Here is a 27,186-nt window from a genome sequence, read left to right as displayed (position 1 = left end):
ACTCTGTTCGCTCTGCGCTTAGAATTTCTCCCGTTATGTTGATCTTCAAAAGGGATTGCTAGCATACTTTCACTCATTAATTCTACCCAACAAAGTAGAAAAAAGTAGGGTGTGCTTATTCTAAGGAGAAGTGCAGTCAAAATATTGTTTTAACCTTACTATTGGAAGATTTTGCAACAGTATCTTCAGGGACAGAGGGATTCTTACACGTGTTTTACTTTCTAAAATAATTTATTGTTCATAAAAAGTGTGAATTAGAGGCGCGCTGTAAAATTCACAATCACAATACTAGAAGCAAAAATTTCGAAATGTACTATGAATCCTCGTGTAGAGTTAAGAATGGAGTTTCATATTCTGGTGCAAAAGCCTGTAACAGGTTGCTGGTAGACTTCAGGCAGCAAACTGAAAATCCCGACTCGGAAACTAATTTAATCATACATCTACAACTTAACAATAAAGTAAGTCTCAATATATATATTGTTTGAGACGTAGTTTATTGTTAAAAGTTGTAGATGTATGATGAGCTATATTTAAATTAGTTTCCGAGTCGGGATTTTCAGTTTGCTGCCTGAAGTCTACCAGCAACCTGTTACAGGCTTTTGCACCAGAATATGAAACTCCATTCTAAACTCTACACGAGGATTCATAGTACATTTCGAAATTTTTGCTTGCAGTCATTTTCCCTCAATTGTTACGTATAATCTGTAACTTGTGAGCATTGATGTACTTTATCGCCTTCGTGAAATCACCCTACAGGACAGCGTACATAGCTGGGTATAATTTCACTAGATACTTACTTCGAAAGTGCAGTAGAGAATTGTAGCTTCTTGTAGCTGCTTCTTGTTGCCAAGAACCTTAACGTCAGCATCAGCTGCTCACGTGGAGTAACGGCTCTCCTTATACAAGTATTTTTTCATATTATACCAGGCGTTATGAGCGCCGAAAGATATAACTATATGTTTCCAAATCCATCAGCAAATAATCACGCTAGTCGTCGGGTTTGCCAGAAAGACGCGAGGTAAATTTTTATGTGGAAACTACCTTCGCTTACAGAATGAGATTTTGACTCTGGAGCGGAGTGTGCGCTGATATGAAACTTCCTGGCAGATTAAAACAGTGTGCCCGACCGAGACTCGAACTCGGGACCTTTACCTTTCGCGGGCAAGTGCTCTACCATCTGAGCTACCGAAGCACGACTCACGCCCGGTACTCACAGCTTTACTTCTGCCAATATCTCGACTCCTACCTACCAAACTTTACAGAAGCTCTCCTGCGAACCTTGCAGAACTAGCACTCCTGAAAGAAAGGATATAGCGGAGACATGTCTTAGCCACAGTCTGGAAGATGTTTCTAGAATGAGATTTTCGCTCTGCAGCGGAGTGTGCGCTGATATGAAACGTCCTGGCAGATTAAAACTCAGATGGTAGAGCACTTGCCCGCGAAAGGTAAAGGTCCCGAGTTCGAGTCTCGGTCGGGCACACAGTGATGTCATCCATGAAAAAATGACAAGTTGATACAGACTGTCTTGTTTTCCAACCGGGTTGGACTGAAGCATATTTTTGGTCAGGTTGCGCACGAAATCCTGCACCGGCAACACTTTTGCAACTATGGACGGTTATAAAGGCAGCGAGGCTCAATATTTCTGCAAGGGACTTCCAACGACGTTTTGTTCATGCCACGTCTAGTTGCTGCACTACGCCTGAGAAAAGGAGGTACCCCATGACTTTTGTCACAAGTAACTACGATAATAAAATATAATAATACATAATAATAATAATAATAATAATAATAATAGGGCAACCACTTAAGAGAAATTTTCTTGAATATCGAACACCGCCTCCCCAGAGCCATGAAATCCTTTCTTTTTTTAACGCGTGTTCAGAGTCACCCCAGTTAAAATATGGCAGTTATTAGTCGTAATGAATATGAGATTAAATTTTACCTGTTGAACACATACAAATGACTGCAATGAGTGTTAGATTGCGAAGTATCCAGCAGCGAGAAGTGGTACGATGTTTATTAAGTTGTAACGCTTAGTTGAGTTTCGGTTCTCTACTTGTTGGTACCCTTCGTGGCGACTGACTGTTTAGGAGGAGATTTATGTTTAACGTCCCGTCGAAAACGAGGTCATTAGAGAAGGAGCACAAGCTCGGATTAGGGACGAATGGAAAAGGAAAGCGGCCGCGCTCTCTTGAAGGAATCTTCCCTGTATTTGCTTTTAATGATTTTGGGAAATGGCGGAAAACCTGCATCAGGAAGGCAGGACGCAGATTTGAACCGCGTTGTGTGTGTCAACTGAAAAAATGGCGTAAAGAGTGTGTCTGAATACGAACAACTTTACTATATGCTTTCACATAACCTTGTTACTTCCGTGAGTGATTTATGCCATCGCCGATGAGTATCTGCGCGCTTGCATGCCTGCAGCGGCAACATTGTATGGCAGACAGATAACATTCCCCCCTCCTACGTCCTTCCTCAACGTGGAGACAAAATTCTCCTTCCTGCTTTCTCCGCACCGCACTCTCCACTGAGGTCGAAGCTTAACAGACAACTTATATCGACTTATATCGCTATGTACGGAGCGGAGCTATGGCGGCTGATCACTAAAACATGAAATACAGCGTGTTTCACAATTCGTGTTACAAACTTCTGGATGCTGTAAATGGGAGTTAGTAGATCAAATTTTACATACGAACCCATTTCCGTAAACGTTATCTAGCGACGCTAAAGAGCGTCAAAGTTGTAGGCGCCACCGCTTGTAAGTGTATGTATAAACAGGGTGATTCCGTATTGATGTTGCAAACTTTCTGGATAATGGAGGATAACTTTGTCAATTTAAGGTAAGGCTTCTCGTACAGGAAACGAACGAGTCTAACGTTATAAGCGAAACCGTTCTCATACCTATGACAGTGGGATATATGTGCTGGTACCAATCTTGCTAAGATTGCAGGGTAGGCAACTTTCAGAGATGGTGCTCTGGCCCAAAACAAGGAAAAAATGACTAGGAAACATGGGATCTAAAATGCATACCTTAAGAGCTATGAGCACTTGCTAATAGAGGACATATGTTTCACAGTAGCGAAGACGCACAAGTGCTAAGTGCTCCTCAGGTACGCACTTTAGAGCCCACGTTAACTTCAAAGTTTTTTTCTTGTTTTGATCCATACTACCACCTCTGAAAGTTATGTACCCCACATTGTTAGGAGCAATAGTACCAGTACCTGTACTCCTCTGTCAGAGGTATCAGAACGGTTTTCGTTTATCGCTTTCGACTCATTCGTTTCCGGTACAGGGATCCTTACCTCAAATTGATACTTTCATCCATCTCCGTCATCCCAGAAATTATGTAACATCATGTCGGAAGCACCCTGTCACTACATAAATTTACAGGCGCTTGCAAATATAACTCTGAGGCTCCCTAGCGTCGTTTGATGATTGTTCTAGACATGGGTTCCTGTGTAAGACGTGCTCTACTAAATCTCCTCGACAACCTCTGGGAGTGTGTAACATGAATTGTGAAACACCCCGAATAAAAAAAAGGTTTAAACATTATACTGATTACAAAAAAACTTTAACGCATCTAGTACTTTAGAATCGAGAGCGTATCAGAGTCTAATTTGTAGTGATGTTACTAGAGTGTACTCATAGGTGATACGGGGAATTTGCTACTGCTTCTGATCTTCTGAAGACTTTACAACAGCGTCATCTGCAAACAACATAAGACCACTACTCAGATTGTCTCCCAAATCGTTTACATAGATAAGGAACAGAAAGGGCCTATAACACTACCTTGGGGAACGTCAGAGATCACTTCTGTTTTACTCTATGAATTTCCGTCAGTTACTACGAACTGTGACCTCTCTGACAGGAAATCAAAAATCCAGTCACATAACTGAGACGATATTTCATAAGCACGCAATTTCACTACAACCCGCTTGTGCGGTACAGTGCCAAAAGCCATACGGAAATACAGAAACGATCTGAAATCCCTTGTCAATAGCACTCAACACTTCATGCGAATAAAGAGCTAGTTGTGTTTCACAAGAACGAGGTTTTCTAAACTCATGTTGATTGTGTGCCAATAGACCATTTTCTTCGAGGTAATTCATAATATTCGAACAGAATGTGTGTTCCAAAATCCTGCTGCATATCGACGTTATTAGCATGGGCCTGTAATTAAGTTGATTACTCCTACTACCTTTCTTGAATATTGGTGTGACCTGTGCAACTTTCCAGTCTTTGGTCTTTGGGTACGGATCTTTCGTCGTGCGAACGGTTGTATATGATTGTGAAGTATGGAGCTAATGCATCAGCATACTCTGAAAGGAACCTAATTGGTACACAGTCTGGACCATAAGACTTGTTTTTATTAAGTAATTTAGGTTGTTTTACTATTCCGAGAATATTTACTTCAATGTTACTCATGTTGGCAGCTGTCCTCTGACTTGAATGCTGGAATATTTACTTCGTTGTCTTTTGTGAAGGCATTTCGGAAGGCTGTGTTTAGTAACTCTGCTTTGGCAGCGCTGTCTTCGATAGTGTCTCCAGTGCTATCGCGGAGAGAAGGCATTCATTGTGTCTTGCCGCTAGCGTACTTCACATACGGCCAGAATCTCTTTGGGTTTCCAGCCAGGTTTCGAGACAAAGTTTCGTTGTGGAAACTGTTATAAGAATCTCGCATCGAAGTCTGCGCTAAACTTCGAGCTTCTGTAAAATATCGCCATTCTTGGATATTTTGCGTCTGTTTCAATTTGGCTTGCTTGTTTCGTTGTTTCTGTAACAGTGTTGTGACCCGTTCTGTGTACCCAGGAGGATTAGCTCCGTCGTTTGTTAATTGATTTGGTGTAAATCTCTCAATTGCTGTCGATACTATTTCTCTGAATTCAAGCCACATCTGGTCTATTCAATTTAGCTCTTATTGCATAACATGTCTCGAAATTGTGCAGTTCATTTATGTAAGGGTCTACGGATTACGTGCACCCGTACGGTGCGCAACACGTACTCACCAGCCGGCCTATCTGGAATGCTGACAATCTGCTCGGTCAGTACACGTGTGTCCGCCGCTGTTAGGATGTCAGACACAGTGATGATGGGTGCTCGTAGTGTGCGTGTTTTATAATCAGCTTTGTTAATAAAAACTGTTTAAACTTACTTCTCGTGTACACGTACTGCAGTGCCTGAAGTACCCACCACTTACAAATCCTGACAAATATTTCGCATAATTATCATACGGGGCAAAAACTCAAACTACTCCATTATATTTATATAAAAAAATAAGAATTCTAAGGTTTGCTCCCCTACCTTCTGGAAAAAAAAATCCGAATGCCCATGAACATACCTAATACATTAGTTGGGCCAGTTATTGACCATTCGTCGAGCGTGTATTTGCTTACTTGATAGTGAAACGGCAAATACCAGTATAATCTGTGGAACTTTTAATTTAGAATTATATTACGAACGGAAAACATTTAATTACTCAATTACAGGGGTGTAATTACCATGCCTACAAGGCCTGCTGTATAGGGCAAGGGGGGAGCCATAGAGAAGCTATAGTGTAGTTTACTGTACTTAAATATATAATTTTGCTTTTGATACATATTTCATGCAGGTAACACTTCTAAAGGACTGTCGATCCTTCACTGACATGCCACACCTACAAATTATGCCTTAAAATTCATAATTTTGATAGTAGTTTCAAACTGTATTCAACTGGAAAACAAGAAACTGTTAACCTGGTAAGGGAAACTGGAAGCTGTTGAATACTGCGAAATCACGTAAATCCAGCATAACGGACCTGTGTTTCTGCCATAAGCCAATACTAGTATAGCTCGTTCAATGGAGTTTAATGTGGGGAAATTTCCCACAGTGTTGCCATTTGCAACTCGGGTTACGATCTGACCACTTCCTATGATGGATATGATGCAAGGAAGTAACAAGGTTTTGTGCAAGCCTGTTAGGGCTATGTTCATATTCACACACACACACACACACAAACACACACACACACACACACACACACAAAATGGTTCGAATGGCTCTCAGCACTATGGGACTTAACATCTGAGGCACACATCCATGCCCGAGGCAGGATTCAAACCTGCGACCGTAGCAGGCGCGCGGTTCCCGACTGAAGCGCCTAGAACCGCTCTACCACAGCGGCCGGCTGTTCACGTTCACATCTTGTACTTCTTTGTTGCTATGAAATGAAATTATATTAATGAAACAGCTCAGAGCTAAGCAGTTCACTGCGTAATTGCTAGTGCAGTGCAAATTACAATTGGTGTCAGCTCGTGTAGAATGGCAAGCACAGTTCCGAGTGTCATGAAAACTTCCGAATTGTGTCGAATTCTTAGCTGTACTAGGGGGCATTGCCTCAAGAAATGTTGGGCAACCTGTATGGTATGTCACATTTCACGAATGCAGTTGCCCTTAACGTACAAAGTAAAAAGATGCAAGGTTACTTGATGCTAACATTTAAGTACGAAGCGGGTCAGTTGCTTGGATCACCGCTACGTGAGTGTGAAAGAAATGGGAATGGTATTTAATATGTCAACTATAGGGAAGCCTTTTGATTTTAAATAATAGAAAAGACAGCGTGTCACATGTGAACAGTGACGCGGCAATCATTTTTCACTCAAAATCTTAAGCTTCAAAATACAAGTGTAAGTCATTGAAACATAGCTCGCCACACCCCAATCATATCCGTCAGTTTAAACGGCGGAGCTAATCCGTCAATGAAACAATTATATATTAACTGCCATATTAATACTTTCAACGTTACAGTTATCTTGTTGTGACGAATAAAATACTGGGATGACGTGCCTTTTTTTTAGCGTACCATTGGTGGTACACAAGAACATTTCATGTGGATTGTTCACAAGTAAAATTATTCGCTTATGTCACTTTATTTGACAGTAGAAAACTGACTGGTAAAAGTAACATCTGTATAATGTTGAATCAAATGGATTTATCGCAGAATGTTTGTTTCAGACTGAACGCAGCACACAGGAAGTTCGTCCTGTACCCCCTCTATTATTTGTCACTGCCTTGATCGGGAATAACTACTCTTGTTTTCACGTTAGTGATATTTTCATCGAATCTTGTCCGTGTTTAGACGAAAGTTTTCGTGCCGCTTTGCAACTGCTCTCAACTTATGCGGTGTATCTGTGTGTGGCGTTGCAGTAGTCATTACACAGTGAACGGTTTATTATTATTGTTGGTGTTGTTATCGTTGTGACCTGAAGTTTAACTTTATGTGTGACTTATACGCCATTGTGTTTAAGCTAGCTATGAAGCGATATTAAGCCAGGAAACTCCTACCTCCAATGATGCAACAGTTAAAAAACTTAAAACAAACGCCTAATCGCAAGTATGATAACAGCTACTTACCGTTTGTCATTACAGTAAATGTTGGTACAGAAAGCAGTAATAATCCCCCCATACGTTGTATGCTTTGAGACGCTTTCAAATCAAAGCATGAAGCCCTTATTCATTAAAAAGTAATCAAAGTAAGTTAGTTGGTAAACCATTTTTCTTTAATAGAATTCTGGGTTTTGTTTAAAAAAAAAAGACCACAAATGCACGGAAAATTTCAAAAACAGCGATACTGACAAGTGCGTTGATAAAAGCCTCATACCTTGCTAGTTTTAGAATCGCAAAGGAAAGGAAACCTCATACAATTGGTGAATCTTTCTTACTTTCCGCGTCTAGAGACATGGTCCAAACAGTTTTGGGGAAAAAGTTGCCAAAAGAATACAGGAAGCTCTGTCACTTAACAATAAGGTAAATTGAAGCTATGTCTTTTAATATGGAAGAACAATTGTAACAACTGCAAGAGCGCACTTATTTCTCTCTTCAAATATACTATACCACAGATGTCATAAACATGGATCAGTTGCTTGTTTTCGTACGTTTTGACCATCATCAAGATACACAAGAAGAATATTTTCAAACCACTGAAGTCAAATGCTACAGCAGAAAATATTTTCTATATGACTGACCTTTATTTGTTTGAATTAGGTATTCTTTGGCAAAAACATATTGGCATCTGTACAGAGGGGGCCAAGGCAATGTGGTCACTCAACAGGGTTGGCAGCAAAAGTGAAGAAAGATGCACCTGATTGTCGAAGCACACACTGTACAATGCACCGAGAAGCATTAGTTTCTAAGTATATGCCCGAAGCCCCGAAACTCTTCATATTGGCTTATGCTGTAGAGGTTGTTCACAACAAGGCAACGACCCTGAACTCATAGATATTCGCGCTATTGCGTCAAGATATGAGAGGTAAGTTTAAAAAGTTTGCTTCTATATACTGAAGTAAGATGGTTCTTTCGCGGTGAGCTTATAAACAGAATATCTAAACTGATGTCCGAGGATTTTATATTTCTCAGTGGCAAAAAAACTGGTATACTACATATGTATATAGAAAGTTTTCGCTGATGATAGGTGGCTATGTATATCGGCCTATTTCGTTGATTCCTTTGACAGGCTTCATATTTTAGAGTCCGGGTCTACAAGGAGGCACAACAGCTTTCTTAGAAGGTAACAAAACATTGGATTTTAAAGGAGAGTACTGAACAATAACTTTTTCGCATTGCCTACTCTTATATCATTTTTGGAAGACACTGAATTAGCTCCCATGGAAGACTTAGTTCAAGACATTATTACACATTTAGAGTTCCTTCAAAAAAAATTACGAAAAACACTTTCCCGGAGTTTATCCAAGTAGTAGTAATTACAAGACACTTTCAATGACGTGACTAGCGACAGTTCAATGGAAAATGCTTTCAAAAAGAACACAGTTATTTTTGGATAGGAACAAAAACTGAATACGGTAACCTCCTCTTATGAAAAAAAAGTAATTCGATGTTTGGTGCCGTTTGTTACTACTTACACGAGTGAAAGTGGGCACATTAAAAACGAATACCGAAACAGCGTTAGTGCCAAAGACGACTTGGGACTTAAAGTTGAGTTCAATCGAATCAAACTTTCAAGCTATGATTAAAGATAAACAGCAAAATGCTCTCATGAGAATCTACTGTCCAATTACTGATTCTGAAGTCTGATTTAGAGTTGAAGTTTGATTTAATTCTTTTTTATTCTTAATTTACTGTACTCTATGTTCAACTTCTTACTTTCTTGCACATATGGTTTATATTATTTATGATATACCTTAAGCTCACGCGCGTGTGTGTGATTTCTACCACATACAGCAGTTGATCGGCACGACACAAAGGCAACACTGGTGTTGTCACCACTGAGCAAGAAGGCGAAAATTATTGCTCCTGTACCATCCTCGTCGCTCATCCTTTCGCACCCACAGTCCCCTTCCCGCATCCCAGGGTTCCTTATAAAGTGAACAAGCTATAGTGGTAAATCCAAATTTCTAAAAATGCCATGTGGTACATAGCGGCAAAAAGTCTGGGGACCCCTGTTTTGGAGAATTACGAAGTCTGAGTACTGACAGAAGAAATAGGTCCGAAGGGAAACTTCGGGCCGTTCAAAACATTTGTCGCAGAAAACTGGGGTTAAGGAATAGTAGTGAAAGATGGTCTTCTGTTTTAATAACTCGGAGACTAGAAAATAAATTCGAGCAACTGGATACTGAAAGATTACATTTTTCCGAGAAAACTTCTAGGGGCCGAATTTAGTTTGGTAGGGAAGTAATTTTACTGTGCGATGTTATTACAAAACCACTACCTGCAAACATCTAGTTTTGCCTTCTCCTGCGTTGTTGATGGGCCTTTTTGCGTCTTATTTCATTTTTTTACTGCAATGCCTTCGTTTCTATTCCCTTCATTCAGAATTTTCAGTATGACTTCTGTTTCAGTTGAAACAGTTGTTGACAGGTGAGCTGCTAATCTCTTGGCATACTGAGGTACGCACCTGCAGTGCTCCTAGTACGGTACTGAGCAACATTAGTTGTGCCGCGCTGTCTGCGGCAGCGTTACTCTCCAGTACTGCATATTGTTCGTGTTTTATATCACTGTTAAGCTGAATACAGCACAAGGCTATCTCGGGACTTGGACACACAAAATGTCACATTAAAAATCATTTTGAGATTATAAACAAGCCGACGTTTTCGGCTCAAACATCACCAATTGAGCGACTCCATCCACATATTAAAAAAACTAAAATACAAATATCTGCCAAAACATCACAAACAAAATGCGTCTGGGGACTAATAGGAAAGATACTCCGTATATCTAAACGAGTTTGTGTCCTGAGGACACAAAGCCTTCAATATAAAGAGGATGATTCCAAACTTTCAGGGATGATGAAGAACGTTAAATATAACAATTTGAGCTAAGGGACGCTGGTCTAGACACCGAAGAGTCGCCAGTTATAAGCAAAATCGTCCCGAAACCTCTTCTACTGCAAGCTCTTTGCTTTCTGTATTTTGAGAGCAGCAGTATGGACCAAAACAAAAATACCAAGTCCAGTAAACATGGGCTCTGAAGTGCATACCTTAGTGGCTATGAGCACTTTATCTTCCACTGATAACGTGCTCATAGTTCTTAAGTTTTGCATTTTAGAGCCCACATTTACCAGACTACTTTTCCTTCATTTGGCCCATACCACTTCCTCCCAAAATATGGAAAACAGACAGCTTGCAGTGTCAGAGGTATCAACGATTTTCGCTTACAACTTTCGACTCTCGTTTCCGGACGACGGGCCCTTGCGTCAAATTGACACCCTCGCCCTCCTCCACCATCCCTGAAAACGTGCATCACCTGCAGTTTAAAAACAGAAAATCTAATTCACTATAACTTTAGTATCTTTTATGTTTATTCCTTTCTTCCCTGGTCGTGTTCTTTGATTTAGTGTGACAACGTTTTGTTCATCCACGACAGGTGCACATCGCTTGTATTTTGATTTTTGGTTAGCATGAATTACAGAGAGAACAAGTAAAAATTTTAGAATTTTAAATTTATAATTTTTTCTATTGTTGAATCTGAAGACAGCCAATTAATGGCTGGAATCCGCAATGGGTGTTATGTGATTTTCTCTCAAATCATAAGTATATTATATATCAATCGTTCTTCTCCATAAACGGAGTGTCACACCCCCCCCCCCCCAAAAAAAAGTATAAGAAAACAAAGAAAAAATCATCCCTCTCCAGTTCCAGTCGTACTTCACTACAATCTCTGACGTTGTGACTTTCCTTATAAACACCAGCACCATCCACGAATAGCACAGTGACGTTCAGAAACTCTAGGTTGATGACGGCCTCATGTTTCTGCTGACGACATTAATTGTAAAGGAACATTAACCCACACGATAGGAAATTTATTACATTAAAAAATTGGTAAAATCACCGCGCAGCTAGTAGCTGGCTAGCTCCCACATTTTTTGTATTACCTTACAAAATCAAGTACGGTCATACCCATAGAAAACTGGGGCTAAGGAATAGCAGTAAAAGATGGGTTTCTTATTTAATAACTCAGACTAGAAAAGAAATTCGAAAAACTGGACACTGAAAGATTACATTTTTCCGAGAAAACTTCTAGGACCGAATTTAGTTTGGTCGGGAAGTAATTTTACTGTGCGATGTTATGCAAAAATACTACGTGCAAACGTCTAGTTTTGCCTTCCCCTGCGTTTTTAATGCACCTTTTTGCGTCTTATCATTTAAACTTACTACGGAAAAATTAACTTCTAATTTTACATAGACTTAGCTTTGTCGTCACAATAAATGCAACGTTTCCTTTTAAGTATCATTTAGATAAATTGATAGTTATTAGACAACAGACCCCATGATGGACGATAATCTGAAAATATAGTAACTGGAACAGTATGCACAAAACCAAACAACGCCTCCTTAATTCCCTAATGAATCGGGAAGCTTTCCGCTAAGTTCTGCAAACATTATGACTGGTAGCGCACTGCGGTGTCTAATCTGGAACAATATCAAAAGGCACCTAGATTAGATGTGTGTTTTTCGAAGTGGTAAGCACTATGGTACAGGCATTCTAGATGAAATCACAAGAAGCCTAGGCGGGTAACAGTATAAAAGGTGAATAATCTTTCTCCATTTCACCGTCTAATCGGAATTCTTAAATGAAATTTGCGGCATTATGACTATTGTGGCTGCAGTTGGTATGAGGTGGCCTCTGAGCAGTTTACGCAGCAATGTTTTAATACTGTGAATGGTGGGCATTTCTCTTTCATCGCTGCGTTTAATTGTTTATTCAAGTCAGTAGTGTAAACGTCATGACACACGTAGTTCTTACAGCCACTGTCCGCTCCCCCACTTAACTGTTCCAGTGGTGAATAGTGCACTGTAAAATAACTACAGGTACAGCCTGTGTGTGAGCTCGAATATCTAATTTCACTTTAATGGTCTTCTCGAGAGGTGTGTCGGAATAAGCAGCAATATATTTGTTCACCTTTCTAGGATTGTACGATATCTAAATTCTTACAGTAAACTACATGTCTCTTGCAGTGTCTGTCTCTAAGTTTGATGAGCTCTCCGCGTCTGTTTCGCGTCAACTGAACGAACCCGTGACGAAACGCGCTGCTACCGTTTGAATTTTCTATGTTTCCAGCTCTACCTGGTAAGGCCCACAGACTGACGAACAATACTAGCGGACTAGTCGAACGTGTGATCTGTGAGTGGACTACGCTTCTCGAGAATTCTTCCAACGAAACTGTCTCGCGTCGGTATTTCCTACAATTAGTTTTCTGTGGTCGTTCTACTTCAAATCGCTCTGTAAGAATTCTCCCAGGTATTTAATGGATTTGACTCTTTAGCAAAATGTGTCTATACTGTGAAGGTCTTCCTGGCTTTTGTTACAATTTTATAGCGAAGTAACTTTTCTATATACATCATCATCCGTGAAGTTTCCGACGTTATCTACTGCAGGTTTTCCGAACCCACTATTTCTTTATTTTCTGTATAATCCCATATGTTCGTTATCTGTTCGTGGCCAGTCATCACAGATCCTGGAATTACATATTTAATTTCGTTACAGCAACTTACGTGCTTCGTTAAGTGGATGGCCACTGCCCATCTTGTTTACCACAGCATCAATACTTGGTATATCACAAAACATTTCGGGCAGAGTTCCAATTTTTTTCACTGTCGACGCAAATCAGTCAGATAGCTGGCCACCTAAAAGCTCACCACCTCGTACATACACGTTCTAGTACAACTATATTGTAAAATCTCGTTACCTTGCGCAACATAGCGGCGAAAGGTTGTATTTTAGCTCCCGATAAGGCTCTACATTTGGTTTATAATTTTCAACGAGGCACCCGAAAATAGATAAAGATTAAGAATTCTGTGTCAATACTTTTAAAAATTTATTTCGCACAAACAAGACACTGAATAGTACGGACTCCTTTGTTGAGGTACTAGAAGACAATGAGAACATCAGTAGTTTTACACATAATCTTATTGCGTTATATGCTCCAAAAGTAATCCCAAATACACTGTTGACGACTACATATATTAGTCGGTCTAGACAACCATGCCTAATCCCGCATCGGAGTGACTATTACGCGAGAAAGGATATAAAAAAAAAAAAATACATAGGCATGCCCGTACAGATGTCAACACAGGCGTACACCAATACGGCTTATGTAAAGGAATAGTTTGACGATCCTAACTGAAACGCTACGCAGTGGTCAGTCGTTATCACTTTACCGAAAAATACTTTGGAAGCTTTGCTTTGAACAAGCCGCCGTTTTTCTACTTTTGCGTGCAGTGACTGCGAGCGAGTTACCCCTAAGCTTAAATCCCGGCAGTATGATCGATTCTCATTCTGTGGCGGGATGCTCTGACCGCAGTTGATTTTAAGCGACCAATGACTGAACTGCGGCAGACGACGCGTTTTGTAACCTCGAATTTACACTCGTTTCCTAGCGTAACCACAACCTCTTTATGTGCAACGTATCGAGAAAACGGCCCAGCGACATGCGGCAGAACTGTTAATCATCTTAGCTTTATTCACGGCGATTAAAGTTGACTTCGACGAGCAAACTCAAGACAAAAGCTTCAGTTTCCGCATTAAAAGCGAACTGTAACTTCACGCTTTGCTTACACGAGATGACGCAATACCAACCAATGAGCAGTCCCGGTTGGCCCTCCGTTACAAGTTATAGGCGGCACAGGCATATCCCAAAGGAGAAAAGAACGATAGGAAGAAAAACATGAGCAAATAAAAAAGTCAATACGACGATGAAAATGCCGCGACAAAAGATTATAAGTAAAACATTACTTTTAACTGAAAATAATAAGTCATTTTGATGAAGATTTAAAAATAAAGTTTATCATTCGACGAGATTCGAACGCACGACCTCCTGCATGTCAGACTGAGTTTGCCACACTACACCTTACTGTATTACGGTCATTTGCTGTCTTCGAAGAGTTCGGCTTCATGCAATGTCGCATAAAGCTTACCTAGTGTAGGTCGAACTCTGTGATGCTAACTGAATATATGACACAGAATCGCGGCTTGTGAGAAAAGATCCAGTGGCCAGTGGTGTGTACAAAACACGCGTATTTCGGTAACATCGTTTTGTTTGTGTATTCTGTGATGTTATCATGCCTCATTAAATGCGAATTAAAATAGCCGGACAAAGGGTTCGGGATCCGAGCAAGAAAGAAAGCCAGACACGCAGTTGGAAACGAAATGATCACTTGTGGTTATTTGGCAACGGCGAATAGTTCGGGCGTGACGTTGAGCGCTCTGACTGGAGGAAGATAGACCCGACGCGTGAAGAGTCAACTATCAAATAATTTTAATCAGACTTCAGTTCACAACGACATTTGACAACTTTACGTTTTACATTACTTCAATGAACAATATGGCACAGGTGGAAAGCGCATTCCAGTATTCTGACAGTCACGTAAAGAGCGCTAACAAATTTATCAGTAGCCTATTACAAATATTGGAAATTAAAAAAAAAAAAAAAATAAGGAACGACAAACTAAGGAAATCTGTCAATTTTACGAGACGATTAAACGTCCAGATCACTCGACATGAAGCAGTTTATCATGAAAAAGAGGTTTGTTGTGCATTCCGATTTACCATTGTTATCTAATACGGAATTACGATATGAATAGCCTTAAAAGAATGGTGACAGTAAACATAAACGAAACCATAAAACAATTTACGTAACAGATGTGATACGTAGTACTTAAGATTACTCATCCCCCGCCATATCGGCAGGAATATTTGACAACGTAGTAAGAGCTTGAGTTTGCCAGGGCATCAGGATTATTAACCAACTGTGTGATCAACGTGCGAACACATTTTTACATCTCACTGAACGAGGGTACACATGGCGCTTTTTATACACAACAGTATGTTCCGTTATGTTTTTAAGTCATGCGAAGGTTTTATTCATGCAAGCAAGCAGCACTTTCAGTAACAAAAACCACCACATAGGCCTAGCTGAATATATCAGAGATAAAATTTAACACACAATCAGTAAGATCCAGGATACAGAGGGCGTTTTGGTAACGCACTTTGGTCGTTTTCTGTTCTGCATTCTTGAAGTTGATAATCTCTTATATTTGATTACATGCTACTGTTCACCTCTGATTTATTCAACTTAGACTATGTGTTGTTTTTGGTGGCAAAGTGCTTTTTTTTAATTAGTAGTACCTTTGTAGAACAGAACCTTTATAGAACTGGGTGAAGTTAAATACCGGACACCCCCAAGAATATCTGTTGTGTTAACAGACTGACTTTTAGTGCAGCCCGAGGTCTAGGTTAGGGTATATTGGAGAAGTGAAAATCTGTTTAATATGTGGTTCAGCCAACGAATATGAAAGCAAAAAATCTGGTTGTGGGAACAAACTGACTGGTAGTTAAGTCTAATGTTTACATCAACTCCATGATGAAAGATGCAAGGGGTGGGGTCAAATTAGTTACATCAATTCTGTGGTAATTCTCAAAGACCTTGCAGCATCTCTCTCAGAACAGTACAACTGGCGGTGGAGTGGGGGGACCTACAAATCATTAGGAACCCGTGCAATCAGGCTGCTAAGTTGGAAAAAAAAAAAAAAAACTGCTGCTATTATAACTAAAAATTTTATTACTCGAAACCTTATGTTCTATACTGTAACACACAACGATTCATAGAAGCTATTACCATACAAGGCCCTGCTGTGTCAATGTTAATATGATACAAAACTTAAATGCAAAAGATCTAGCTGCAGCAGATACTTGATGAAACAATTACCAACCAGAGCCTACACTGAATAGTACAGAAGCAGTAGCACATATTGCATCCTCAAAACGGGGAATCTGGGCTAAGCGTCACTAATGCTATGATGTTAATAATTTGATTGCCTAAATTTTATGGGCTATAAAGCACATAATCCTCTTCAGAATCCAATACAGTATAAACAACTTTCAGTCTAAAACACCAGTTCAAAAAGAAATTCAGTCTGCAAGTTTTCTCCATAACCACTCAATTAGATGCCCCCAGTCTTAATATTTTTATACATTTTTTTAAAGCCTTTTCCTCCCATCAACTCTAAAAATTATTAGTATCATATGATTTAGAGGGAAGTTGTCCAACAATTCCCTCAATTTACATATATTAAGAAATCAGTGCATAACACAATGGTGCAGTTTGCATAAGTAAATCTCTTACACTAGACTTTCAGCTTGACTATAATCAGCCCACTCCAACTGAGAGGAGCCAAGATTACAAAAATTCGTCTCAGTCGAAGCACAGCTCCAGTAACATTTTGTCAGTCAGAAAGCTTACAGATTTTTCCCTTAAGTTGCACCTTCAACAATATTTTACTCAACTACCAGTATTATATAAAGCCTATATGATGTGATAGATAAAATGAGAAGAAATTTAATTTCAGATCACAACAGAAATGTTTTCCTCTGAACTAGTCTCTATGGAATGCGAAATACTGAAATTTCAAAATAATAAGAATAATAATAATAAACAACAAGCCTATACAATGGAGTGGTAGACACTTTTAATATCAGTGTTTTACATAGCCTTCTCAGCAGCTGTAGGAGATACCCCATCCATGAGAATGCATTCCTAAAACATGCTAACTTTGAACAGTGTTATAGTTATTTATAGCAGATAAATAAATAACAACACAAAATTTTCTTATTTTTCCGGCATTTCAAAAGTGATTTATGGTGTCCACTGTCTGTCTAAGCAATACATGGCAAGCTGTATCATCACTTTAAATTAATCGAAATATGTGGGTTTTCATTACTGTGTTATTGACAATGAACAATAATTTCCTGTTGTTGCACACACACACTGTTATTTTTATTTTTGTTGTAGTCACCTCAAAGTTTTTTTTTAATTTTATTTTACTCAATTTTGCAGGCAAATGCGAACATTGAAATAAGCCTTCATATATGTAGCAATCATCTGGAACTGCTACTGATAATGATATTGTTAGGAAAACAGCCTTATGTAATTGCTAAATTATTCAAGTAATGACACCCCCCCCCCCCCTCTCCCCATACATTTTACTTTGTGTCAAGCCATCATCAGTGTAGCTAAAAGTTTTAAAGTGAATTCCAACAGAGAAATACCAAAGAAATCCCTTGTAAACTCTGTCAACTATGTTGCCAATGGTAAAACAATAATTAAGCAGTAACATTTTTCTAAAATTTATATTTCTTATGCAGATCAGCAATTAAAAAAGCATAAAGCAGTACAGGCACAGTGATTGCTATACATCCCACTTTAAACAAAAACTAACAAGTACCTGAATAATACCAATTCATCTACTGTTATTCAACAGCTTAGAACATTATATAATTAAATTTCAAAGAGTGTGCAGGTTGGTAAATATAAAGATGTTTTCCTCCTGTTCCCAGTTTTCATTTCTGGTAACTATACATCAGATATCTGACACACACACACACACACACACACAAACACACACACAAACAAAACCTCACTTCCTTATTAAAGTACTAAAATCAAAATAAAATTTAACTTTCTGCAACAACAGAAGCAGGCCTAAACATGGAACATGTTCATTGCTGACCCGTTCTCATTTTACACAATACTGAGATCCTGTTATGCAAATACCCTCCACTATCTTACCATGATAAACTAAGCTTCCCTACTTAGAAATTGTAAGAAACTATGAAATTATGTCCGTCTCTACCACTCCTTTCACCAACATCAGTGTCATAGAACAGTGCAAATCTGAGCCAAACAATGTTAGAATAAACTAGACAACCCATTTAAGAGGAAAAAAAATAGACAGGGTTGGAGTAGTGCATTTGAATACTTTAACAAGGCAACAGAAAGAAACCAAAGCAGTCAAAACCAATGACGAAAACTGATAACAATTGCAAGCATAATAAATCCCCCCTTCCCCCCCCCCCCCCCACACACAGACAGACAGACAGACAGACAGACAGACAGAGAGAGAGAGAGAGAGAGAGAGAGAGACTAACACTATGAGCAAAAAAAGCATTTCAAAGCCACCAGCTACATAATCTCATAACCTGTGAAGCTTGAAGCTTATGACCAATGAGCATCACAATATTGCAGCAATATTGTCACTTTTTTGATTCAATGGCTGGTACCCAGGGCGCACCACAACAAAGGTTTCTTTGAAGACACGTCAATGACAAAAGTATTCTACACATTCATTCATTAAGGTATGCTGTCAATAATATCACACACACACAATTTTTAGCAACAAATGGCTTGGTGCCAAGCAATTAATTTTAACTAAACATTTACCCTCACTGTTAGTGAACACACAATATTTCCACGACTTTATTAAGGAAACCGGAATTTTCATTAACGTTGCAAATGAACACCGACACCTCTCCAAATTTTGGCACATGCGGATGCTTTAGTTAGAAGAACGCTATTTCGTTTGTGAGAATTAATGCAAGGTACCTCGAGAAATATCACGTGAGCTGCATCACTGAAAATAGGCCTATTTACTTCCGATCAAGAAATGTTTTGCTTCTTTAAAAAAAATTCTAACTTTGCATATCTGCCAGCAATATGTTTACTTACCACCGCAATTTAATAAGTCAAAAATTGGTAAGGCAAGTAATATGACAGATTTGCATAACCGATTATGTAAGAGCCTACGCACACACCTTCAGCAACATAACGTTGCGCTGCAAAACAACAAATCTTCTTCTGTATTACTAAATACGATCCACTTGCTGTGCTTGATGCTCCGAGGTACATCACAATTTATTTCATATTTATTATTCAGGGTCCTATGTATGAAAGCACGCATTGTACAAGACATAACCTATATATATTATGCATTACTTTTAAGCTTTTTCCTTCAGTAAAAAATTAAAAACACGGGCATAAGTTATCAAAATTTGAAACGTACATTTCCAACGATGCCAACTGTAATTTTTCGTAATCAGGGAGGTAAGAAGTGTGACGAATGGAGTGTGTACGATAGTCTTGCAGGTCACCACAGGCAGTAGCGTTCTACAAATAGAACACTCGCAAGCAGATAACACGTCATTTTTCTCAACCATTCCCTGATAGTCTGAGTACAGTTTTATAGGCCACAGTTCACTGATGTTTCACCTGGGAGGGGACAACCACAAGAGAGGGGGCGAGCGCATCCAAGAGGAGGAGCGTCGAGAGCGATCGTAGAAAATTCTCCGACGGTTGTGCGACTGCGCTGAAACTTCAGTTGCTCTAAAACAACTGCAAAACCGATTTCGCTTAGAAACAATGCACTATAACAGACACTTTATGGCGTTTACAAAATTCAGACGTTGTGACATTCACTTTCGCTAACACTTGTGGCAGCAACACAGGTTCCCGCGCTGCCACCGCGTTCTGTCTACAAATAATACTGCTAGGCACGGAACACGTGCAGACGCCATGCAAACCGTATTCCCTGTGAAAATGTGATCAACAAAATAATGTTCTCAAAACACTCACCCGTCATGTAACATGCCTACGTCCTACGGGGCTTACACGAGCTCGTTCCACGGATTCTTGCATGCGATTGGGCGAGTGACGTCACATAAGAAGTTCCATTCCGATGCCTGGCGGGGCGTTGGTGTTTCACTAAACGCCGCTGGCGCACGGGGTGGGGAGAGGGGAGTCTCCGAAGATAGCATTTATGTCGCTGAGGGAAGCAGGGAAACAGTCGTACGCTAGAGCATTCCATGGAATCAGTGTTGACTTTTACGGTAAATAATAGAGTAGCACGAAACTTTATTTTTGTTAACGCGGGAAATCATCAAAATAAAGTGGGGAAAAAATAATGAACTGCATTTTACGGAGCCCTTTTGTTTTCACTTCAGGAGTTGTGATTATCACTGGCACTTTGGAGATATGTTTAATCATCATCTAAGCTTTGACAATGGAATATGTTATTTCGCAAACGGAGGCATCAGAGTTTCTTATTGGCGGAAACAGTGAAATATGGAAATATATCCACAACGTGCAACGCTTGATTTTCTTAAATTCAGTTCCAACATCGTGTCCAGACCCTTACAATAAAAACTAACCAATGGTAGGACGAATCTGCAGATGGGAGGAGCTTAGTTCAGAAACGCACCCCCCCAAAACTTCCAATCTCTCTCTCTCTCTCTCTCTCTCTCTCTCTCTCTCTCTCTCTCTCTCTCTCTCTCTCTCTCTCTCTCTCTCTCTCTCTCTCTTCCTCTCTCTCTCCCCCTTCCCCCCTTTTTCAAGAACTTCCCCACCTACGCCGATTTCCCTCTCCTGCTGCTCCCCTCCTTAGAAAAGATCAAGTCTCTCCCTCCGCCCTACCTCTCTCTCCCCCCTCACTCTTCCACCCACTCCACGCACCCCCCTCTCCGAGTCTCCGCGGCATGTGGACGTGTGGGTGTGTAGGAGCCTGCGCGCTCGCTTCGGGTCTTGCAGCATGGCCGTGGTTCCTACTCTGTCATTACTTCACGGCATCTAACTCGTGCTTCTACGCATTTTGCCGGGAATCTGACTATTTGCGTAAAAGTTTTTTTTTATAAGTAAAGGTCTGGGAGAGTAAGAAACGGACATTTCATAAAACTTTGCCACGAACTACATAAACGGTTCGTTCATTCAGTCGTGCCTCCAGTCAATGACACATTTAGTATAGCCCCCTTCATTAAGCTTCGTGCGAATTCGCTCGAGCCCTTGCCGAAAGTGGTAGAGGGGAAGGATTTATAATGTTAACGTCTTCATAGTATGTGTGAGGCTAACGATAATAGTTACCCGTAATTTTCCATGCACAATAGGAATCAGGTGAGTATTTTATTTTTTTAAAAAAAAGTTTTCAGTGTTCTATTGGCGGAATGAAGCGAAACGATTTCTATAACAGGGAATGGAAGTAAATGGTTTTAAAAATCTTTAGTCCTTCTGTAAATTTAAAAAATAAGATATGTATGTTAGGCCTATAATGATTACTTACGCTGGTGACATAAAGACAGAAACTGTACAGAGTAAAATTTCTCGTGTTTATTCAGGCTTCTACATCTGCATCCTCATGACGTCTCTGCAAATCACACGTAAGTGCCTATCAGAGGGTTCATCGAACCACCTTCACACTAACTCTCTATTATTCCCCTCAAACAGCGCACGAAACAGCTAAATCTTTCCGGGAGAGCTCTGGTTTCCTTTCGTTTCTCCATATGTAGGTCAGCGTCAACAAAATATTTTCACATTCGGAGGAGAAAGCTGATGATTGAAATTTCGTGAGAAGATCCTGCCGCAACGAAAAACGCCTTTGTTTTTATGATTCCCACCCCATATCCTGTATCACTCTCTCCCCTTTTTCTCGATAATACAAACGTGCCGCCCTTCTTTGAACTTGTCCGTTAATCCTATCTGGTGAGGTACGCACACCGCTCAGCCGCACTCCAAAAGAAGACGGACGAGCATAGTGTAGGCAGTCTCCTTAGTAGATCTGTTGCATGGATCAGTTGATGAAGTAGTGTTTTGCCAATAAAACGCAATCTTTGGTTCGCCTTCTCCACAATATTTTCAATGTGTTCTTTCAGTTGAAGTCGTTCGTAGTTGTAAATCCTAGATATTTAGTTGTATTTACGGGCATTAGATTTGACTGATTTATCGTGTAACCTGAGTTTAACAGAATCCTTTTAGCATTCATGTGGAAAACCTCACATTTCTCCATTACTTAGGGTCAGTTGCCAATTCTCGCACCATATAAATATATAAAACGTTTTGGAATTGGTTTTGATCTACTGATGACTTTACAACAGCATCATCTGCAGATAACTTAAGACGGCTGCTCAGATTGACTCCTAAATTCTTTATAAAGATAAGGAACAGCAGAGAGACTATAACACTGCCTTGGGGAAGATTAGAAATCATTTTTGTTTTACTCGACAACTTTACGTCAGATACTACGAACTGTGTGTGACCTCTCTGACAGGAAATGACGAATGCAGTGGCATAACTGAGACTATATTCCATAAGCACGCAATTTGATTACAAGACACTTATGAGCTACAGTGACAAAATACTCCTGTAAATATAGAACTACGGAATCAATTTGAAATCCCGTCTCGATAACACTCAACATTTCGCGTGAGTAAAGAGCTAGTTGTGTTTCACAACAACGATGCTTTCTAAATCCGTGTTGACTGTGTGTCAATAGATCTTTCTCTTCGAGATAATTCGTAATGTTCGAATACAATATATGCTCCAGAATCCTGCCACATATCAACGTTAATGACATGGCACCGTAATTAAGTGGATTACACTCACTACCTTTCTTGAATATTGGTGTGGCTTCCGCAACTTTCCTGTCTTTGGGTACAGATCCTTTGTCGAGCGAACGGTTGTATACGATAGTTAAGTGCGGAGCTATTTCATCATCATATTCTGAAAGAAACATAATAGTATACAATCTGCACCGGAAGACTTGCTTTTATTATAAAAATCAAATAGAAACAATGTCGTTCACGTTTTCAGATTTTTTTTTTATTTTCAGCCCTCACAGCCTTACTATACGGCTCTCGCTCCGTGTGCTGCCACCAGCAGCCATAATGGGCGGAAAAGGTTGAAGATGGTCTGACGAAAGGGCCGAAACATTTAGCCAACAAATAAAAAAATCTGAAAACGCGATCGAGACTGTTCTTATTTGATTTTTAGCATTTTATACCGATTACTGTGCTCCAATTACAGCATAGTTCTAAAATTTTGCTTTTATCAAGTAATTTAAGTTGCTTCGCTACTCCGAGATATCTGCTTACAAGTTACTCAAGTTGCCAGCTGTTCTTGATCCGAATACTGGAATATTCACTTCGTCTTCTTTGGTGAAGGAATTTCGATAGGCTGTGTTTAGTAGCTCTGCTTTCGCGGCGCTGTCATCGATAGTATGTCCATTACTATCATGAAAAGAGAAATTGATTGTGCCTTGTTGCTAGCGTATTTTACACACAACCAGAATGTCTTTGGATTTTCTACCAAGTTTCGAGACAAAGTTTCGTTGTGGAAACTATTATAAGCCTCTCTCATTAAAGTCCACGCTAAATTTCGAGCTTCTGCAAAATATCGCCAATCTTGAGGAATTGGCGTTCGTTTAAATTTGGCGTGCTTTTTTCATTGTTTCTCCAACAGGACTCTGACCCGTTTTGTGTACCATGGGGGATCGGCTCCGTCGTTTGTTAATTTATTTGGTGTACTTCTCTCAATTGTTGTCGACATTGTTTCTTTAAATTCAAGCCACATCTGGTCCACACCCACGTTATTAATTTGGAAGTAGCGAAGATTGTCCTCAGTAAGGGGTCAGGCCAATTTTTATCTCCTTTTTAGAATAGATATTTTTTTAGTTTATATTGGGTGGACTTGGGAGTTAAGGTATTCAGTCTCGTTACGACAGCCCCGTGTTTACTACCAATCCCTGCATCCGTTTGATGCCCGTTGTTAGGTCGGGATTATTTGTTGCTAAGAGGTCAAGTGTGTTTTCACAACCGTTTAATATTCGAGTGGGCTCATGAACTAATTGCTCGAAATGCGTTTAGCACCATTTCGGATGATGTTTTATGCGTACCTCCGGATTTAAACATGTATTTTTGCCAACATGTCGAGGGTAAATTGAAGTCACCACCAAATAGAACTGTATGAATCGGATACGTGTTTGAAATTAGATTCAAATTTTCTTTGAACCTTTCAGCAATCGTATCATCTGAGTTGGGAGATCAGTAAAAGGATCCAGTTATTGTCTTATTCCGATTGCCAAGAATTACATCTACACGTGATAACTCAAAGGAACTGTCTACTTCAATTTCGCTGCAGGACGAACTACTTTTAACAGCAACAAATACGCCACCGTGAATTGTATTTAGCCTGTCCTTTCTGAACACCGTTAGATCCTTCGCAAGAATTTCGGCTGAACGTATCTCTGGCTTTAGCCAGCTTTCAGTGCCTATAACGATTTCAGCACCAGTGCTTTCTATTAGCGCTTTGAGCTCTGGTACGTTCCCAACACAGCTGCGACAATTTACAACTGTTTTATTGATCTACGTTCTTCCTGTGTTCGACCTGCACTTTTTGAGACTGAAGCCCTTTTTGTGTTTCCCCGAGAACGTCTAATCTGAAAAAAACCGCCCAGCTTACGTCACACAGCCACCGCTACCATTGTAGCCGCCTCCTGCGGGTAATGAACTCTTGACCTATTGTATTAGCAATACCCGAAACCTCACTACCCTTTGATGCAAGTCGAGGAATCTTGATCCTACGCGGGTCTGTACCAGATATCCGCAGTCGGTGCTGCCGACTATGCCGCAAATGGTGAGCTCTGCTTTCATCTCGCAATCAAGACTGGCAGCCTTTACCTGTTCAGACAGCCTCTAGAAACCAGAGATAATCTCTTCCGATCCAAAGCGACACACATCATTGGAACTGAAGTGTGCCACCACCTGCAGTTGGCTGCACCCTCTGCTCTTCATGGCATCCGGAAGGACCCTTTCCCCCTCTGGAATGACTCCACCTGGTATGCACACGGAGTGCACACTGGCTTTCTTACCCTCCTTGGCAGCCATGTCCCTAAGATGTCCCATACTGTCAAAAAATGAAACCTAATCATCAAACGAAGATTTTTTTAATAACATTCTGTGTACTACGGAAACACTTACTGTGAAACGAAATTTGGCTGTTCTCAGTACTAAGACTAGAAAAATAATACAGGAGGCGTGCCCTGGAAAATATTTCTCCCTTCAAAATTTCAGTCTACTTCGTAAAAAAAAATTTTGAAACCAAATTCTGTTCCTGAGACGAATCGATTCCGTTACTATTTGCCATCTCCAAACTATAGTAATTCTCCTGCCCGCAACTGAGGCGCTGTTAACAAAATGTGGTCCATATGATATTGTTTCTTATGTAACGACTTACCTACTTGGAAACATGAATTAATGCCTGCCATTAGTTAAATGTTATGTCCGTAAATGATTTAATATGAAGTTACGGAGAAAGCTTTTGTAATATTTATTTCATTCCATGTATTTATTTATTTCATGTAGCAGGACTTTTAATTTAACAAGACAAGTTAAAATTAGAATACGCATAATACGAGGGCTGTACTTAATAACTATAATAGATATAGTAATGGATGTAGGGTATTACAGTAATGTGAGTCTATTCTGCCGAATGGGAGTAATGACATTCATGGCAGCTCCACAAAAGGATTCAAATCTAGAGCAGCTGACCTATCTGCTGTAAAGACAGAAGACGAGGAAAGTATGGATAACGTTGGAAATGTGGCAGATATACTGGTTCGCTTTTGTTTATAAGCAAGGCAGCAGGGATAGTTTGAGCCGAATTTACCACGTAAAGCCCTACTCTACATTTGATTGCACGATGGTTTTGGTTCTGTCTCTGATTGCTTGGGAGTTTGTTCCAGAATCTAATGGCTCAAACAGAGAAGAATATGGAGAAAGACTTAGATGATGGACGTATCAAATCTATTATGGGATGATTTTGAAAGTAAGACGTTGTCAACCGACCTGAGTAAACACACTAAGAGATTTTGGTCGTATGTAGAATCAGTAAGTGGGTCAAAATCATCTAGTCATTCTCTCAGCGACCACACCGGCACCGAAACGGAAGATAACAGATAGAAAGCCGATATACTGAATTCGGTCATCCGATGTTGTTTCACCGTGGAAGATCGTAGCACTCTCCCTCCTTTCAATAGTTGTGCGAACGTCAAAATGGCAGATACTGAGATAACCGATCGCGGAATTGAAAAGCAGCTACAATCACTTAGTAGTGGAAAGGCATCAGGAACAGAAGAGATACTTATAAGATTCTATAAAGATTATGCGAAAGAACTTGCTCTCCTTCTAGCAGTAATTTGTCGTAGATCGCTTGAGCAGCGAAAGGTACCTAATAACTGGAAAAAATCTCATGTCATTCCCGTTTTTAAGAAAGGCCGTAAGACAGATCCACACAATTATAGACCTATATCGTTGACGTCAGTCTGTTGTAGAATTATGGAAAATGTTTTATTTTCAAGAATTATGACGTTCTTGGAAAATGAACAGCTCCTCTACAAAAATTAACATGGGTTCCGCAAACAGAGATCCTGCGAAACTCAGCTCGCTCTGTTCCTCCATGAGTTCCACAGCGCAGTGGACAACGGCGCTCAGGTTGATGCCGTGTTCCTTGATTTCAGTAAGACACCGTTCCGCATTGCCGTTTAATGAAAAAAATACGAGCTTACGGAGTATCGGAGCAGACCTGCGATTGGATTCAATAGTTTCTTGCAGATAGACCTCAACACGTCCCTCTTAACGGAACTAAATCGACAGCTGTAAAGGTAATATCCGGAGTACCACAGGGAAGTGTGATAGGACTGCTGCTGTTCACAATATATAAAAATGATCCAGTAGAAAGAGTCGGATGCTCTTTAAGGCTAATCGCAGATGATGCAGTTGTTTACACCAAAGTAGCAACGCCAGAAGATAGTAAGAATTTGCAGAACGACCTGCAGAGAATTGATGAATGGTGCAGGCTCTGGCAGTTGACCCTGTACGTAAATAAATGTAACATATTGCGCATACACGGGAAAAGAAATCTACTACTGTACAGCTACGCTATTGATGACAAACAGCTGGCGACAGCGTCTGCCGTAAAATATCTAGGCGTAACTATCGAGAGCAACCTTAAAAAAGTGGAATGACCACATAAAACAGATAGTGGGAAAAGCAGACACCAGACTCATATTCATTGGAAGGATCATACGGAAATGTAACTCATCC

General features: G+C 40.0%; 1 protein-coding gene across 4 annotated transcripts in view; it reads right to left on the bottom strand.

Annotated features, from left to right (window-relative positions):
- Positions 1-19,977, bottom strand: part of LOC126299248 (serine-rich adhesin for platelets-like) — a 423,889-nt gene extending 403,912 nt beyond the window's left edge. For 3 of the 4 annotated variants that reach the window (XM_049991044.1, XM_049991043.1, XM_049991041.1), the window contains exon 1: positions 19,895-19,946. The gene's annotated coding sequence lies outside the window, so the exon portion shown is untranslated. Of the gene's footprint in view, positions 1-19,894 lie in introns of all 4 variants that reach the window. The other variant, XM_049991040.1, reaches the window with a different exon arrangement.
- Positions 19,978-27,186: the final 7,209 nt, after the last annotated feature.

This window comes from Schistocerca gregaria, chromosome X (genome assembly GCF_023897955.1).
Source record: "Schistocerca gregaria isolate iqSchGreg1 chromosome X, iqSchGreg1.2, whole genome shotgun sequence".
NCBI classification, from domain to species: domain Eukaryota; kingdom Metazoa; phylum Arthropoda; class Insecta; order Orthoptera; family Acrididae; genus Schistocerca; species Schistocerca gregaria.
This window is presented reverse-complemented; position numbering and strand designations above follow the sequence as displayed.